Raw genomic sequence first — 19,944 nt, 5'->3', positions numbered from 1 at the left:
ACCTTCATACAGTGGGGATACCAATTATCCAGCATATATTGAAACGGGGAAAGGACCGTCAATACAGTAGAGATAAATATGTGTACATAGAGGTAATTTTCATATTTAATCCATTGCCTTGGGTGATCCCCTTTTATGGTCTATTTCTTGTGTTGTTTTTTCATGGCTTAGTATAGTATAGACCAGGTTGGATCCCCGTTTCCTATGTGGTGCCCCCGCTCTAGTTATTAGGTTGTTGAAATATATGCAGGTGTCTCTGGTCCCCTGCATTTTCTGGGTGTGGCACACAATTGGTTAACGTATGTGTATTTCTAAGTGGGTGTTATTGAAATATTATTATTTGTAGGCATGGATCTAGCAGCTAGAGAGGCAGCATGGAACAGTCAAACATGCAATATCTTTGAAGAAGACCCTGTTGGGTCAGGTAATAGTGGCAATATGGACATGGATTTCCAGGAGGTGTCTAGTGAGTTAATTGGATTGCACAAATCCATCACCAAAACGTGGTGGAACATCAAAACCTTAGAACAATATAAAAAAGTGGGTCTGGTGCCCAGAGGACTTAGAGTGCAGATTTTTCCGGCCTGGGAAGCAGATGAGGGCTTCCAGAAAGTATGGGAAAAGGGTTTGTTAACATGTTCGAATATTCTGATAGATTTGCTCATTGAACACGATCGAGAAATTCTGTCTGTAATTAAAGATAAAATCAAGAATATTGAAAGTAAATTGGAAACATTTGATAAGAAAACTCTAGTTGAGCCATTCCAAGGCCAACTTAAGAATATTATTGAAAAATTTGAAAAGGAGATTATAGGGGGCAAGAGGCAGAAATTCAAAAGAGACCAGCTGGACTTTAAGAACGGACGAGCATACAGATGGGTGCACAAGGGCAACAAGAGGGGAGTTAATTTGAATCCACCAACAGAAAGAGATGTGGCAACTTTACATGAGCTTACATCAAGCGATTTTTTATCGTCGGAACAAAGCGAGGCAGAAGGCACAATAGGAGGGGCCGAAGGAGGAGACACGGTCCGAAAGAGACACAACAGGAACTACAGAGCCTGGTCTCCCAAATACAGACGGGAGACGAGACAGAACAGGAAACGCTGAATCCCCCGTTTCTAGGGACTAGCCCCTCGGACTCTGGTAAGCTGTCTATCATTAATCTTTCATCATATAATCTCTCAGATGTAGAGTCTTCAGTATTGGAGAGAGGGCTCTCCTTTTGTCCAACCAATGGTTTGGACAAATTTACCGTAATCAAAGATGTGTACCTTTTTTGTAGACAGTTGGCTTTCAAATTACTATACCACCAACCCTCCATTGTGGATGGCCTACCTGCTGATGAGCGAGAAGTCTTTAGAGATCTACTTGAACTACTGGAAGAAGGTGAATCTGGACACCCTAAAAAAAAGAAATTTCCTGGTAGGTTACCCTCGCAAGCTACACCTTCTCTGTCTCTTTTTCCGGTTCTACAGAGTTTTTTTAATGCTGTATGTCACGAAGTACAAAGTCTAAAATTAGACCCAAATAAGGGGAGAAATTTGAATAGGGCTGAACAGAAAGCCATTGTGAGACTTGGCTCAAACCGGGATTTCGTCATCCGAGAGGCTGACAAGGGTGGTAACCTAGTGATATGGCCTACTGAGTTATATCTAAATGAGGTAAAACTTCAATTATCAAATTCTGAATGTTACCAGGTTCTACCATCAGACCCCACTGACGTATTTAGGTCCAAATTGGATCGGCTCCTGGACTCAGCGTTCACCATAAACATCATTAATAAGCGAGAGAGGGAATTTATGACCAATCGCCATCCTAGGGTACCAACTTTTTACCTCATCCCAAAGGTCCACAAATCTGTGGAAACACCCCCAGGTAGACCTATTGTATCTGGGTTGGGGGGCCTTTTAGAACGCCCCTGTACTTATGTGGATTTTTTTCTCCAGCCTTTGGTTTCATCACTAGACTCCTTTGTGAGGGACTCAACCTTCCTGATTCAGCAACTGCAAACTCTAAGAGTTCCACCTGGTGTATGGCTCGTCACACTAGATGTTGAAGCCCTGTACACCTGCATTGGACATGACCTGGGGACGCAAGCAGTTGCCTTCTTTCTGGATCAGAACACTACAGGTGACAGACAACACGACTCCTTCTTGCTCGATCTACTTTCTTTTATTTTGGACAAAAATTATTTTGTCTTCGATCGGGTTTTTTATAGACAAATCAGAGGGACCGCGATGGGCGCACGGTGTGCGCCCTCGTACGCAAATCTGTTCTTGGGGTGGTGGGAGGTCACCAGGGTGTACTGTCTGGAGGCTTTTTCATCACATGTCATCAAATGGTATCGCTATATAGATGGTATCCTTTTTCTCTGGACAGGCACCCTGGAAGAATGCCATCAGTTCGTCGATACTCTCAATCAGAACCCATGGAACATAAGATTGACGTCACACTTTTCACAGATGGAAGTGGAATTTCTTGATCTTAAGCTCTATCCTGGGGATGGGTACGTTCAAACCACGCTGTACCGCAAACCTACGGCTATTAATAGCCTTTTACATTTTTCAAGTTTTCACCCACAGCACTTGAAGAAAGGCATCCCAAAGGGACAGTTTTATCGGATAAGGCGTAACTGCAGTACTCAGGAGGATTTCCGAAGGCATTCACAGGACTTGACTCAACGGTTTAAAAATCGAGGCTATCCTAGAAAGGTAATCGCGAATGCATACAGCACGGCAAAAGAGGTTGATAGAGGAAGCCTATTGCAACCCCGACAAAAAACTGCCCCAAGACCATTAGGGGTCATTACCACATTCAACAACCAGTGGCAGGAGGTTCGTGGGATACTTACAAAGTACTGGGGGATCCTTTGTAGTGAACCTAAACTAAAACCACACATATCTGAACGGCCAGGCCTGATAGCGAGAAGACCAAAAAATCTGAAAGACTGTTTGAGTCACAGCCACTTTAAACGCCAGGTAACTAGGCTGAACAGAGGAATTAGGCTTACTGGCACATTTCCTTGTGGCAATTGTAGTATATGCCCGTTTATTGGCAGTAATGAAATGTTCTTCTCATCTCTTTCCCCCTCATTACAGATGGCTGTGAAAACGTATTTCAACTGCAAATCACGTAATTTGGTCTATGCCCTCATCTGCCCATGCCCAAAGACATATGTTGGCCAAACAACACAGGAGTTAAAAAGAAGAATACAACAACATCTTTCAACTATAACAACGGCAAAGAAGGACCTATATGTACAGTGTTTGGTTGTCCGTATTGGGCACGCACTAAGCGTTTATGGCAAGTGTATCAGGGGTATGATACTATAAAGTGGGGAGCGACCACCAGGCGTGTGTACACCAATGAGCTCACTAATGTTCATGAGTGATATTCAGTGCGTGTAGCACTGATGGTATTGGGGTCCATGGCTAAATAACCCCAACTAATATGGGGGTCAAATGGGGTGAAACCCCATAGGCACACGCATTACTGAAATCTTAAGGAGGTTGTATCCACTTAAATTTGCCCCTTTTGTGCGCCTATGAGGAATCTTGGCATTTGTATTGAGGGTGTGATGATAAAAGATGGTAGTTATCCTCTTCTGCATATGCGCTTTGATGGGTCCACTGACTGCTGCACGGTTTAATTATCACCTTGCAAAAACACGTTATAATCAGTATGACGTTTAACAGGGAGAGCTTTTTTTTTTTTTTTTTTTTTTTTTGTTTAATATTCCTGTGCCGCCAGTATGTAGTGGTGTGATTCACACTGAAGCGATAAGGTGCGGCAAGACATATTGGTATAGACTCTGCAGGTGCTGCTGTGCTCCTCAGTTTCTGTATACATCTGGTGACTATGGTAACAGGACTGAAAGTGTGACGACACACAGCAGGAGGAATCTCCTGACGTGTGCACACTGGTTAATCCAGGGATTGCAGTATTTACATGGTGCTATGGCAACCACTCCAAGGGCATGGTGACGAAGATAGGAGGAGGGGGGGAGCCCTCCAGGCTCACATGTTTGCTTAGCTCACTAAGCACCGTCTCTGGAATCACTGGGTGATGGAACACATGCCGGCCTCTGGTAAGCAGCACAGCTGCAACTGCTTAAATTGCAATTACTCGATTAGATAAGGACGCAGGATCTCCATAGGAGCTACCCCTGACGAAGCCACTGGTGTGGCGACACGCGTAGGGTCTCTGCTCCTCCTGTTGATACCCCCCTTGGCTATGTACAGAGCTTGAACAGCTCCTGGGTTTGCATACTGGTTTCTTGTTATTGGTGATCTGAATCCTCACTCCTCAGCAGATCTTTTTATTTCCCTTACTATGGGAGCTTTTGCAACTTAATGGCACAGGTTATATACCACGTTAGACTAGACCAGTGGAAGCGCTACACAACTAACTCTGCATTATATACAACTCTATACCTTAATGGAGTAGACCTATATGCTATATGTGTGGTTTGGGATCAATCTGATTCACTGTGTATGCTTTATTAAGCTTTTGTCTATGTCTTATGTTATTGCAAAAAGGTTTTTTTTTTTTTTTTTTTTTTTTTTTTTTGCATATCTGCTTATTTGTGTTACATAGGTAATCCTGCTGGTGTGAGGTATTCATAGACTGGTGCATTATATATCATGGTCACAACTATACTTCTTAGGTTGTGTTGCTTTACCCTATATTCCAATAGTGCTGTTCATGCAGACATCTTACACTGTACTATATATTATTATTAGCCATTACAGTGTGTTTGGGGAGGGATCGCATCTAGGAGGAGGGTTCTATTATGGGCCATTTGTTCATGTTTCTAGGTCCTATGTGTGACCAATTTTAAATGCTTTTAATTGTGTGCTTCATGTGGTTGTTTCCTATGTCCATGAGTGTTATTCTAATAAAATTTGTAATTTTCATATTTAATCCATTGCCTTGGGTGATCCCCTTTTATGGTCTATTTCTTGTGTTGTTTTTTCAAGAATAATTAATATTTAACAAGGTGATAATAAAATATAGTATAATGCTGTCTTAATATACCTACCGCTTGGGAACCTTGAGTCCGAATGGCCTCAATGAAACTCTGGGGTTTTCCGCGTTTCTATAAGACCGTGACCACTGGGTAGCACTAGATTTTGTATACACAATCCATATTCATGGGTACCTATTGGTCCAGGAGGTATCTTTTGTAGGGGTTGGGGGGTTCATTGGTCCTGGTTATTCACAGGATATTTTGTTGTTCTTGTTTTTATTTTATGGTTTTAATTTTAATTCTATATATTTTTCTGACCTAGTTGTTATTACCTGGCATGTTGGTGTCTTCATCTGAGATCATGCCATGGGGGCTGTTTGATGCTGAGGTCTCATTCTCCCTGGATACATCAAGTCCTGTAATAAAGAAGAAAAGAAGGGGTTAAAGAAAAGAATAGAAGAAAAAAAGAATCAAACAGAAATAGAGGGGATAATATAAAGAATCTAATGCTGGGGACTCATATTTGGGTTATCTAATATGGTGTATGTAGTCTTTTATCGATTCACATATTCTATGTTGGTATTATAGAATATTCATTGTTATCAATTTTATTCACTTCTATGCACTATTTTTTGATAAAGGCGTTTATCTATCACTTATGTAATATTGGTATTGAAAAGGTTTTTATGTTAGGTGTCTCATGATGCATTTATTTATTTATTTATTTATTTATTTAATTAGTGTTCTATTTATTCATTATTACTAATTCGAGATCTGACAATAGGGAGACCGAAAAAAGGGAAAATAAGAGGGTTTTCCAAGATAGACGCCATAATGGCAGGACCAAGAGTTTGGATGCTACGTTTCATGAGCAGGCCGTGAAAACTGGAACAGTCAAAACGAAATAGCGAAGACGATGGATTTGGAAAACAGATATAGAAGTTTCCAAGAGGAGACTGTAAAAAGGTAGACTACCTCCATGATAGAAAAAGGTGTGGTAGAGGAGATGTGAAAATGTGGGACAACAATTGCTGAATCATGGAATCTGGAAGAGGATTGGAAAAAAACCTCATAGAGCACCCTGGATCTTTTTGGGATAAAGAAGGGTATGCTCCGCCATACACAATTATGGACAACAAATGTTTGATGAAACAGAACAGAAAAAAAATGCTTGATGATACAAGGCCTATCACAGGTTAGGAAGCCAGCAGAGCGTAGTATACTGTGGATGAATTATCAGAATCTGATCTAAGTCTATAAGGAAACTCAGGGCACCCGCAAGAGAAAAATTACCTATTGCGGATTTGGAAAGGGCACTGCAGGTCAGTTTACACAACGTAAATAAGAAGATTTCTAGAAATCCACATCCACTGTGCTGGAACCTCAAGATGCTGAGTTTCTGATGCCAAGATAACACACAGCTTCAAAAAATGCAAGAAAAGCTCATCAATGGGAACATAGTCTAATAGATCCACATCACCACTTCTGCATTTTTCACCCACTCCTGGTTTTGGCTTACAAATACTGATGTAAAACACTTAAAGGGAACCTGTCACCCCATCAGGGCGTTATTAAGTAAAAGAGCCACCTTCAGCAGCATTAAAGCTGGATTCTATGAAGGTGGCTCTTATGTTTAGTATCCCTAGCAATGATGAAATAATTACTTTTATAAATTTCGCGCCATACCGCTACTGAGTCAGGGAGGTATGATTTCTCTCTGACTCAAGCACCTCGCAGCCGTCCAGTATCCCACCGGACGCCGCCTCCTCTCTGTCTTGTGCCGTCACTGCAATTATTTCTCGGGCATGCGCCGTGCATGCTGCCCTAGAACTTACATCAAGTGATTTAGTAGATCGCGCCTGTGCACAGCGGAAGCCCCAGATCCAGCTCTGCAGTGTGTTATGATGTATTCACTGCGCAGGAGCCAGATTCCCAGCCCCGTAGTGTGAATACATCATAACACACTGCGGGGCGGAATCTGGGGCCTCGGAAACACGTAGGTGCTGGTGACATCACGACAGAGAGGAGGCGGCGCTCAGAGGACACAGGGGGATGATTGACGTCTCGGACTCGGTTGACACCGGGGGAGAAGACATACGTCAGGGACACAATAGAGATATGGCGTGAAATTTATAAAAGTGATTATTTCAGCACTCCTAAGGATGCTAAACATAAGAGCCACCTTCACAGAATGCAGCCTTAGTGCTGCTGAAGGTGGCTCTTTTACTTAAAAATGCCCGGGGGGGGGGGGGGGGAGGCAAGTTCCCTTTAAACTGATAGGACTTGATTTGAAAAGGCACACGTCTGTCTACGTAAGACCTCACAGCTCACAGTGCAAGTCAGACCAGAGGAGAATCAAGAGGTCAAAGGAGCTGGCCAAGGAGCTCAGAGACAGAATTGTGGCAAGGCACAGATCTGGCCAAGGTTACAACAGAATTTCTGCAGTACTCAAGGTTCCTAAGAGCACAGTGGCCTCCATTATCCTTAAATGGAAGAAGTTTGGGACCACCAGAAGTCTTCCTAGACCTGGCCGTCCAGCCAAACTGAGCAACTGTGGAGAAGAGCCTTGGTGAGAGAGGTAAAGAAGAACCCCAAGATCACTGTGGCTGAGCTCCAGAGATGCAGTAGGGAGATGGGAGAAAGTTCCACAAAGTCAACTATCACTGCAGCCCTCCACCAGTCAGGCCTTTATGGCAGAATGGCCCGACGGAAGCCTCTCCTCAGTGCAAGACATATAAAAGCCAGTATAAAGTTTGCTATAAAACACATGAAGGACTCCCAGACTATGAGAAATAAGACGCTCTGGTCTGATTAGATGAAGATAGACCTTTTTGGTGATAATTCTAAGAGGTATGTGTGGAGAAAACAGGCACTGCTCATCACCTGCCCAATATAATCCCAACAGTGAAACATGGTAGTGGCAGCATCATGCTATGGGGGTGTTTTTCAGCTGCAGGGACAGGACGACTAGATGTCATTGAAGGAAACATGAATGCGGACAAGTACAGAGATATCCTGGATGAAAACCTCTCCCAGAGTGCTCTGGACCTAAGACTTGGCCAAAGGTTCACCTTCCAACAAGACAATGACCCTAAGCACACAGCTAAAATAACAAAGAATTGGCTTCAGATCAACTCTGTGACCATTCTTGACTGGCCCAGCCAGAAACCTGACCTAAACCCAATTGAGCATCTCGGGAGAGACCTGAAAATGGCTGTCCACCAACATTCATCATCCAACCTGACAGAACTGGAGAGGATCTGCAAGGAAGAATGGCAGAGAATCCCCAAATTCAGGTGTGAAAAACTTGTTGCCTCATTCCCAACTGTACTAGCTCAAAAGGTGCTTCTACTCAATACTGAGCAAAGGGTCTGAATACTTATGACCACGTCATATTTCAGTTTTCCTTTTTTAATAAATTTGCAAAAATTACTACATTTCTGTTTTTTCAGTCAAGATGGGGTGCAGAGTGTACATTAATGTGAAAAAAATGAACTTTTTTGAATTTACCAAATGGCTACAATGAAACAAAGAGTGAAAATTTTAAAGGGGTCTGAATACCTTCCGTACCCACTGTATACCTTGACACATGCTGCACCACAAAATAAAGACTGAAGGGTAAAGAGCGCGTTGCCACCTTTACCACATGTCTACTTTATGATGACATGATTTGTCAAACATCCTTAACACTTTAACAGCAATTTTTCATATTTTCAAAGCAATTTAAAAAAAAAAATGCATTTTAGGGACCTATCCACTTTTCAAGTGACTTTAAAGCCTTCATTCTTTAAAGTGAATCTGTCACCCGAAAATTCACCTATAAGCTAAGGCCACCGGCTTCAAGGGCTTATCTATAGCATTCTGTATTGCTGTAGATAACCCCCGATATATCCTGAAAGATATGAAAAACAGGTTAGATTATACTCACCAAGGGGCGGTCCCCATGCTTTCCGGTCCGATGGGCATCGCGGTCCGGGTACAGCGCCTCCCATCTTCATGCAATGATGTCCTCTTCTTTGCTTCCTGCCGCGGCTCCGACGCAGGCGTACTTTGTCAGCCCTGTTGAGGGAAGAGCAAAGTACTGCAGTGCGCAGGCGCTGGGTCTCTCTGACCTTTCCCAGCACCTGCGCACTGCAGTACTTTGCTCTGCCCTCAACAGGGCAAAGTACACCTGCGCCGGAGCCGCAGCATGAAGACATAAAGAGAACGTGATCGTAAGAAGATGGGAGGCCCCGGACCCGGACAGCGATGCCCATCGGACCGGAGCGCAGCGGACCGCCCCTGGGTGAGTATAAACTAACCTGTTTTTCTAATCTTTCAGGTGACATTGGGGGCTTATCTACAGCATTACAGAATGCTGTAGATAAACCCCTGATGCCGGTGGCCTTATCTTATAAGTGAATTTTGGGGTGACAGATTCCCTTTAAACTGGAGTAACATTTAAGAGATTAATATAAAGAATCCCTTCAAAGTATACAAGAAGTTTGCTAATCCTTGAGGTGATTTGCATTAATTCATGAAAAATGAAATGAAAAAATAAAAAAATCCATTTAATCAAATTCCATTCAAAAAAATGTTACTTCAACCCCACAATTTATTAAGCAATTTTTCCTGAACGTACCAATGCCCTATATATAGCATACACTAATGTTTTACAGCTATAACCAGTATATGTCATTATAAGGATACTAGATTGTGGCCCGATTCTAACGCATCGCGTATTCTAGAATATGCATGTCCCCGTAGTATATGGACAATGATGATTCCAGAATTCGAGGCAGACGGTGCCCGTCGCTGATTGGTCGAGGCAACCTTTATGACATCGTTGCCATGGCAACCATTATGACATCTACGTCGATACTGTGCCCGTCGCTGAATCAGAAACGTGGGATTTCTACGTCCTTTATGACATCATCGTCGCTGTGCCCGTTGCTGATTGGTCGAGGCCGCCAGGATTTCCCAGACAGACAGACAGAAAGACAGACAGACAGACAGACAGACGCAAAAACCCTTAGACAATTATATATATAGATTAAAGGGAATTTCCCATCTCCAAGATCTTATCCCAATATGTACTGTAGTAAGTGTAAAAATAAATAATATTAGCAAATACCTCCAATTAGAAATGTAGAATAGTAGAATAGATTTTTGATTACCTATGTCTCTTTCCTCATATGCAGGCATTGCAGAGCCTTAGGTATCCATCAATTCGACCATTAGCAACTAGCTGTCACTTTATCAGTGAGCGTAACCATGGATACCTAAGATTCTGCAATGCCTAAACATGAGGAAAAAGACAAAGTGAATCAAAAAAACTATTCCACATTTCTAAATGGAGGCATCTGCTAATATTATTATTATTACACCTACTACATATTGGGGTAGGACCTTTGAGATGGGAATATCCCTTTAAGTTTCAAAATTGCACATTTTTCTACATTTTCAGAAACTGTGTCATAATTTCATGAATAAAGCAAAACTTATTAATCTAAATTTACCAGTAGTAACAGGTACAATGTTTTACAAAAAGAAAATCACAATCTCAGAATCACTGACAGAAGCAGAAACATTTCAAATTAATTACCGTGAACTCCTCGTGTTCTCTCCCTCTACCTTTGCCTGACATTGCCATCTGCGTGTGTGGTTCCACCATTACTCCAAAGCAACATGCCCGCTGCCTTGGGGTCATCCTTGATTCTGACCTTTCATTCACCCCCCACATCCGATCACTGGCTCGCTCTTCTTACCTGCATCTCAAAAACATTTCTAGAATTTGCCCTTTTCTTACTTTCAGTTCTGCAAAAACTCTTACTGTTTCACTTACTCATTCTCGTCTAGACTATTGTAACTCTCTACTAATCGGCCTCCCTCTTACCAAACTCTCCCCGCTCCAATCTGTCCTGAATGCTGCTGCCAGGATCATATTCCTCACCGTTACACCGATGCCTCTACCTTGTGCCAGTCATTACACTGGTTACCCATCCACTCAAGAATCCAGTACAAAACTGCTACCCTCATCCACAAAGCGCTCCATGGCTCAGCACCACCCTACATCTCCTCTCTGGTCTCAGTCTACCACCCTACCCGTGCCCTCCGCTCCGCTAATGACCTCAGGTTAGCATCCTCAATAATCAGAACCTCCCACTCCCGTCTCCAAGACTTTACACGTGCTGCGCCGATTCTTTGGAATGCACTACCTAGGTTAATACGATTAATCCCCAACCACCACAGTTTAAACGTGCCCTAAAAACTCATTTGTTCAGATTGGCCTACCGCCTCAATGCATTAACCTAACTATCCCTGTGTGGCCCATTAAAAAAAAAAAACACATAATTGGGTTCCTCGTATCATGTTCTCATACACTTTATGCAGTTAATAGCCCTCTGTGTCTGTACTGCTACATACTTAGGCAGTTAACTGGTTCATGCAGCTTTACATGAACACCTGAGCCTTACACTATGGCCGGTCCGAATAACTATAGCAATTGTTACCATCCACCTCTCGTGTCTCCCTTTTCCTATAGATTGTAAGCTTGCAAGCAGGGCCCTCATTCCTCTTGGTATCAATTTTGCACAGTGATTTCTTTGTTATGCTGTAATGTCTATTGTCTGCACAAATCCCCTCTATAATTATAAAGCGCTGCGGAATATGTTGGCGCTATATAAATAAAATTATTATTATTATTATTATTACCACTTAAAGTGACGTGTCAGACTTTAAAAATGAGGCTGTCAGGAAGGTTAATACTGATTACCACGAGACAGGGTTATGAAACATGGAATGGTAATGAGCAGTACATACCGACAATCTCCTCATTGTCATCGATACCTATATAGTAATTAAAGGAAATACTGATCAGTCCAGGCGATAAAATAACATATGTAACACGTAGGTGTGTGATATATTTATGAATGGATAAATACAATTTTATCAGTGCTCAGCATAAAGTGACTACAGAACCTCCAAAAAGTAAGATCTTAATTAATACCTCACTGAACACAAGAACAGTTTCCAAAATACGGACAAGACTGCGTTTCACAAAAATGAATACGCCCCACATCAAAACTACTCCATCTAGTACTTGGTATGACCTCTATGATTGCTAAGGACACCACAAAGTCTTCTAGCTTAGGGATGATATTAAAAATAAGCGACATTCATATATTGTAATTTTTGGACTATAAGATGCAATTTGTCCACATAAGATTGGGAGAAAAATGAAGAATGTGTCTTATAGTCCAAATGTAGATTGCGGGGGGTGAGGGGAGGGGGTGGCATCGGTGATGGAGCAGAATCACAGGAGGCAGGGCCTCTTCTTCCCAGGAGGTCAGTGGTGGCAGAAGACCACATCTTCAGAAAGATGGCAACTGGATTAATAATGGATAGGTGTCATAATTGACGCCTCTCCATTATTAATCTGGCTTAATGTCACCTTACAATAGCAATGGTGACATTAACCCTTCATTACCCCATATCCCACCGCTACACGGGAATGGGAAGAGAGTGGCCAAGTGCCAGAATAGGCGCATCTTCCAGATGTGCCTTTTCTGGGGTGGCTGGGGGCATTTTTTTTTAGCCGGGGGGGCAATATCCGTGGACCCTCTCTAAGCTGTTAATATCTGCCCTCAGTCACTGGCTTTCCCACTCTGGCGGAGAATATTGCGCGGGAGCCCACGCCAATTTCTTCCGCGATTTAACCCGTTATTTTAATAGCTAGAGCCCCCAAATTTAACACAAATACACTTCTTCCATTACTAAAGAGGAATATGTAATAAAAGAAGGGATATGAGATGGTTTACTGTATGTAAACCATGTCTCATATCATGTCGGCTTTCAGAAGGAGATAGGAAAAGCCGGCAATTGAATTACCGGCTTTTCTGCTTTCTAGCGCTATCTGAAATATAAATATATATACAGTTAGGTCCATATATATTTGGACAGAGACAACATTTTTCTAATTTTGGTTATAGACATTACCACAATGAATTTTAAACAAAACAATTCAGATGCAATTGAAGTTCAGACTTTCAGCTTTCATTTGAGGGTATCCACATTAAAATTGGATGAAGGGTTTAGGAGTTTCAGCTCCTTAACATGTGCCACCCGGTTTTTAAAGGGACCTAAAGTAATTGGACAGATTAAATAATTTTAAATAAAATCTTCATTTCTAGTACTTGGTTGAAAACCCTTTGTTGGCAATGACTGCCTGAAGTCTAGAACTCATGGACATCACCAGACGCTGTGTTTCCTCCTTTTTGATGCTCTGCCAGGCCTTCACTGAGGTGGTTTTCAGTTGCTGTTTGTTTGTGGGCCTTTCTGTCTGAAGTTTAGTCTTTAACAAGTGAAATGCTGCTCAATTGGGTTGAGATCAGGTGACTGACTTGGCCATTCAAGAATATTCCACTTTTTTGCTTTTGTAAACTCCTGGGTTGCTTTGCCTTTATGTTTTGGGTCATTGTCCATTTGTAGTATGAAACGACGACCAATCAGTTTAGCTGCATTTAGCTGGATCTGAGCACACAGTATGTCTCTGAGTAGCTCAGAATTCATTCGGCTGCTTCTGTCCTGTGTCACATCATCAATAAACACTAGTGACCCAGTGCCACTGGCAGCCATGCATGCCCAAGCCATCACACTGCCTCCGCTGGGTTTTACAGATGATGTGGTATGCGTTGGATCATGAGCTGTACCACGCCTTCGTCATACTTTTCTCTTTCCATCATTCTCATAGAGGTTGATCTTGGTTTCATCTGTCTAAAGAATGTTCTTCCAGAACTGTGCTGGCTTTTTTAGATGTTTTTTAGCAAAGTCCAGTCTAGCCTTTTTATTCTTGATGCTTATGAGTGGCTTGCACGGTGCAGTGAACCCTCTGTATTTACTTTCATGCAGTCTTCTCTTTATGGTAGATTTGGATATTGATACGCCGACCTCCCGGAGAGTGTTGTTCACTTGGTTGGCTGTTGTGAAGGGGTTTCTCTTCACCATGGAGATTATTCTGCCATCATCCACCACTGTTGTCTTCCGTGGGCGCCCAGGTCTTTTTGCATTGATGAGTTCACCAGTGCTTTCTTTCTTTCTCAGGATGTACCAAACTGTAGATTTTGCGACTCCTAATATTGTAGCAATTTCTCGGATGGGTTTTTCTGTTTTCGCAGCTTAAGGATGGCTTGTTTCACCTGCATGGAGAGCTCCTTTGACCGCATGTTTACTTGACAGCAAAACCTTCCAAATGCAAGAACCACACCTCAAATCAACTCCAGGCCTTTTATCTGCTTAAATGAGAATGACATAACGAAGGGATTGCCCACACGTGTCCTTGAAATAGCCTTGGAGTCAATTGTCCAATTACTTTTGGTCCCTTTAAAAACAGGGTGGCACATGTTAAGGAGCTGAAATTCCTAAACCCTTCATCCAATTTTAATGTGGATACCCTCAAATGAAAGCTGAAATTCTGAACTTCAACTGTATCTGAATTGTTTTGTTTAAAAATTCATTGTGGTAATTTCCATACCCAAAATTAGAAAAATGTCATCTCTGTCCAAATATATATGGACCTAACTGTACATATATGTGTCTCACTGACATATATATATATATATATATATATATACACCTCTATACTATGTGTAGACATTTATTTTAGCTATTCTATTCTAACCGGTCAGTGTGATTTTACTGTACACCGCACTGAATTGCCGGCTTTTCGCTAGAACACCGCTGCGTATTTCTCGCAAGTCACACTGCTGGTCCATGTGTAATCCGTATTTTTCTCGCCCCCATAGAGTTTCATTGGCGTATTTTTTGCGCAATACAATGACAAAGGCAGCATGCTGCGATTTTCTACGGCCGTAGAAGACCGTATAATACGGATCAGTAAAATACGGCCGATAGGAGCTGGGCCATAGAGAATCATTGTACTGTATGCAATCCATAGTGACAGGTACAATGTTTTACAAAAAGAAAATCACAATCTCAGAATCACTGACAGAAGCAGAAACATTTCAAAGTTATTACCACTTAAAGTGACGTGTCAGACGTTAAAAATGGGGCTGTCAGGAAGGTTAATACTGATTACCACGAGACAGGGTTATGAAACATGGAATGGTAATGGGCAGTACATACCGACAATCTCCTCATTGTCATCGATACCTATATAGTAATTAAAGGAAATACTGATCAGTCCAGGCGATAAAATAACATATGTAACACGTAGGTGTGTGATATATTTATGAATGGATAAATACAATTTTTTCATTGCTCAGCATAAAGTGACTACAGAACCTCCAAAAAATAAGATCTTAATTAATACCTCACTGAACACAAGAACAGTTTCCAAAATGTGGACAAGACTGCGTTTCACAAAAATGAATACGCCCCACATCAAAACTACTCTATCTAGTATTTGGTATGACCTCTATGATTGCTAAGGACACCACCAAGTCTTCTAGCTTGGGGATGATATCAAAAATAAGTGACATTCATATATTGTAATTTTTGGACTATAAGATGCAATTTGTCCACATAAGATTGGGAGAAAAATGAAGGGTGTGTCTTATAGTCCAAATGTAGATTGGGGGAGGGGGGGTGGCATCGGTGATGGAGCAGAATCACAGGATACAGGGCCCCTTCTTCCCAGGAGGCAAGAGGCGGCAGAGGCCCACATGCTCCTGATGGAGTGGCGGATGGTTTCCTGAGGGATCTGTTATGGACCTGGTGATTAGGAGCACCCGGAACGACCTGATAGTTAAACAACACAGGACAAGCTCTGGGAAGTGGGAACTCTGCGGACCGCAACCCCTAAACCTATCACACACACTAGAAATAGCCGTGGAGCGTACCTAACTCGGCCTAGACGCCTCTTCACAGCCTAAGAGCTAACTAGCCCTAAAGATAGAAAATAAAGCCTACCTTGCCTCAGAGAAATTCCCCAAAGGAAAAGGCAGCCCCCCACATATATTGACTGTGAGTAAGATGAAAGTCACAAACACAGAGATGAAATAGGTTTCAGCAAAAGGAGGCCCGACTTACTAAACAGACAGAGGATAGGAAAGGTATCTTTGCGGTCAGCACAAAAAACTACAAAAAACCACGCAGAGTGTGCAAAAAGACCTCCACACCGACTCACGGTGCGGAGGTGCCACTCTGCATCCCAGAGCTACCAGCTAGCAAGGCAAAATCATAATAGTAAGCTGGACAAGAAAATAATGAACAAATAATTAACTAGCAGGGACTTAACTTCTGCTGGAGTAGACAGGTCACCAGAAAGATCCAGGAACGAACTGAACTAGTACAAGAACATTGACAGCTGGCATGGAGTAACGATCTAAGTGGAGTTAAATAGAGCAGCCAGCTAAAGAATAATTTAAGTCACCTGTGGAAGGAACGTCAGAAGTAGCAGCCCCACTCACAGCCACCAGAGGGAGTCCATGGACAGAACTCGCCGAAGTACCATTAATGACCACAGGAGGGAGTTCGATAACAGAATTCACAACAGGGATCTTCTCCAAGACCTGGACTAAAGCATTGGCCAACTCCTGGACAGTCTGTGGTGCAACGTGACGTTGGTGGATGGTGCAAGACATGATGTCCTAGATGTGTTCAATCAGATTCAGGTCTGGGGAACGGGCCGGCTAGTCCATAGCTTAAATGCCTTCATCTTGCAGGAACTGCTGACACACTCCAGCCACATGAGGTCTGGCATTGTCCTGCATTATTAGGAACCCAGGGCCAACCGCACCAGCATATGGTCTCACACGGGGTCTGAGGATCTCATCTCGGTACCTAATGGCAGTCAGGCTACCTCTGCGAGCACACGGAGGGCTGTGCGGCCCTCCAAAGAAATACCACCTCACACTATTACTGACCCACTGCCAAACCAGTCACGCTGAAGGATGTTGCAAGCAGCAGATCGCTCTCCACGGCGTCTCTAGACTCTGTCACGTCTGTCACATGTGCTCAGTGTGAACCTGCTTTCATCTATGAAGAACACAGGGCACCAGTGGCAAATTTTTCAACCAAAAGATTGATCACATCAAAGAGTTTTGGTCGACAACCCCCCAGAGCCCCATCTCCCAACTGCCCAGCCCTCCACGCCCAAAACAAACTTCTCCACCATTACAGAAGATCGACTCTCCACTCTACTCTCAAGACCGCATCTCACCACCTGTGCATTGTCCCGATCCCTTCCCACTTCATCCCAAACTTTGCCACAGTCTTCATCCCAACCCTAACACATCTCTTCAACTTATCATTAAAAACTGGTGTTTTCCCCTCAACCTTTAAACATGCCTCAATCACACCTATCCTCAAAAGCCCTCTATTGACCAATCCTTTGTGTCTAGCTATCGCCCTATATCATTTCTCCCCTATGCCTCAAAACTACTGGAACAACACGACCATCTTAAACTGTCCTCCCATCTCTCTTCCTGCTCCCTCTTTGACAGCTTACAATCTGTCTTCTGGTTACACCACTCCACTGAAACTGCCGTAAGGTCACCAATGACCTATTAACCGCCAACAGCAAGCAACACTACTCTATCCTCCTCCTCCTGGACCTGTCCTTTGCCTTTGACACAGTGGACCATTTCCTATTATTACAGACCCTCTCATCCCTTGGCATCACACACTTGGCCCTATCCTGCATCTCTTCATACCTAACAGACCGTATATTCAGCGTCTTCCACTCACATACCACCTCCTCACCTCCCCACCTATCTGTCTGAGTCCCGCAAGGTTCAGTCCTAGGGCCACTGCTCTTTTCCATTACAGCTTTGGCCTGGGACAGCTCATAGAAACTCACGGCTTTCAGTATCACCTCTATGCTGATGATGCACAGATCTACATCTCTCGACCAGATATCACTAGCCTACTAACTACAATCCCTCCATGTCTGTCCGCTTCACCAGCCTACTAACTAGAATTCCTCAAAGTCTGTCCGCTATTCCATCCTTCTTCTCCACTAGATTTCTAAAACTTAACATGGACAAAACAGAATTCATCACCTTTCCCACCATCTCACGCAACCCCACCAATGAACCTATCTATTACAGTAAACGTCTGCCCACTCTCCCCAGTCCCACAAACTCGCTGCCTTGGGGTACTCCTTGACACTGATCTCTCCTTCAAACTACATATCCAAGCCCTTTCCACTTCTATCTGCCTTCAACTCCAAATATTTCACAGATCCATACATTCCTAAACCAAGAGTCTTCAAAACCCCTAGTCCATGCCCTCATCATCTCCCGCCTAGACTACTGCAACCTCCTGCTCTGTAGCCTCCCCTCGAACACTCTCGCACCCCTCCAATCTATTTTAAACTCTGCTGGCCGACTAATCCACCTTTTCCCCGGCCTCTCCCCTCTGTCAATCCCTTCACTGGATCCCCATTACCCAGAGACTCCAGTACAAAACCCTAACCATGACATACAAAGCCATAAACAACCTTTCTCCTCCATACATCTGTGCCCTCGTCTCCCGGTACTTACCTGCACGTAACCTCACAAGATGTCCTTCTCTACTCCCCTCTTATCTCCTCTTCCCACAATCGCATTCAAGATTTTATTAGCGCATCACCCCTACTCTGGTACACTCTACAATAACATATCAGACTCTGGTCTACCATCAAAACCTTCAAAAAGAATCTGAAGATCTACCTCTTCCAACAAACCTACAACTTGCAGTAAACAAAACACTGCACGACCAGCTCTATCCTCACCTACTCTATCCACACCCATCCCTTGCAGATTGTGAGCCCTCGCGGGCAGGGTCCTCTCTCCTACTGTACCAATCGTGACTTGTATTGTTTAAGATTATTGTACTTGTTTTTATTATGTATACCCCTCCTCACATGTAAAGCGCCATGGAATAAATGGCGCTATAATAATAAATAATAATAATTTGCCACTCCTGGTGTTCTGTGGCAAATGCCAAGCGTCCTGCACGGTGTTGGGCTGTGAGCACAACAACCCCAATCTGTGGACGTTGGGCACTCAGACCATCCTCTTAGAGTTGGTTTCTAACCGTTTGTGCAGACACATGCATATTTGTGGCCTGCTGGAGGTCATTTTGCAAAGCTCCTCCTGTTCCTCCTTGCACAAAGGCTGAGGTAGCGGTCCTGCTGCTGGGTTGTTGCCTTCCTATGGCCCCCTCCACGTCTCCTGGTGTACTGGCCTGTCTCCTGTTAGAGCCTCCAGCCTCTGGACACTATGCTGACAGACACAGCAAGTCTTCTTGCAACAGCTCGCATTGATGTGCCATCCTGGATGAGCTGCACTACCTGAGCCACTTGTGTGGGTTGTAGAGTCCGTCTCATGCTACCACGAGTATGAAAGCACAACCAACATTCAAAAATGACCAAAACATCAGCCAGAAAGCATTGGTACTGAGATGTGGTCTGTGGTACCCACCTGCAGAACCACTCTTTTATTGAGTGTGTCTTGATAATTGCCAATAATTTCCATCTGTTGTCTATTCTATTTGCACAACAGCATGTGAAATTGATTGTCAAACAGTGTTGCTTCCTAAGTGGACAGTTTGAGTTTACAGACGTTTGATATACTGGGAGTTATATTCTGTTGTTTAAGTGTTCCCATTATTTTTTTGAGCAGTGTATATACCTTGAGACATGCTGAATCACAAAATAAAAAGACTGAGTGGTAAAGAGTGCACTGCCACCTTTACCACATGTCTACTTTACGATGACATGAATTGTCAAACATCCTTAATATTTTAACAGCAATTTTTCATATTTTTAACCCCTTTACCCCCAAGGGTGGTTTGCACGTTAATGACCGGGCCAATTTTTACAATTCTGACCACTGTCCCTTTATGAGGTTATAACTCCGAAACGCTTCAACGGATCCTGGTGATTCTGACATTGTTTTCTCGTGACATATTGTACTTCATGATAGTGGTAAAATTTCTTTGATAGTACCTGCGTTTATTTGTGAAAAAAACGGAAATTTGGCGAAAAT

This window comes from Ranitomeya imitator, chromosome 1 (assembly GCF_032444005.1).
Source record: "Ranitomeya imitator isolate aRanImi1 chromosome 1, aRanImi1.pri, whole genome shotgun sequence".
Classification (NCBI taxonomy): Eukaryota; Metazoa; Chordata; class Amphibia; order Anura; family Dendrobatidae; genus Ranitomeya; species Ranitomeya imitator.
Note: the sequence above shows the minus strand (reverse complement) of the source record.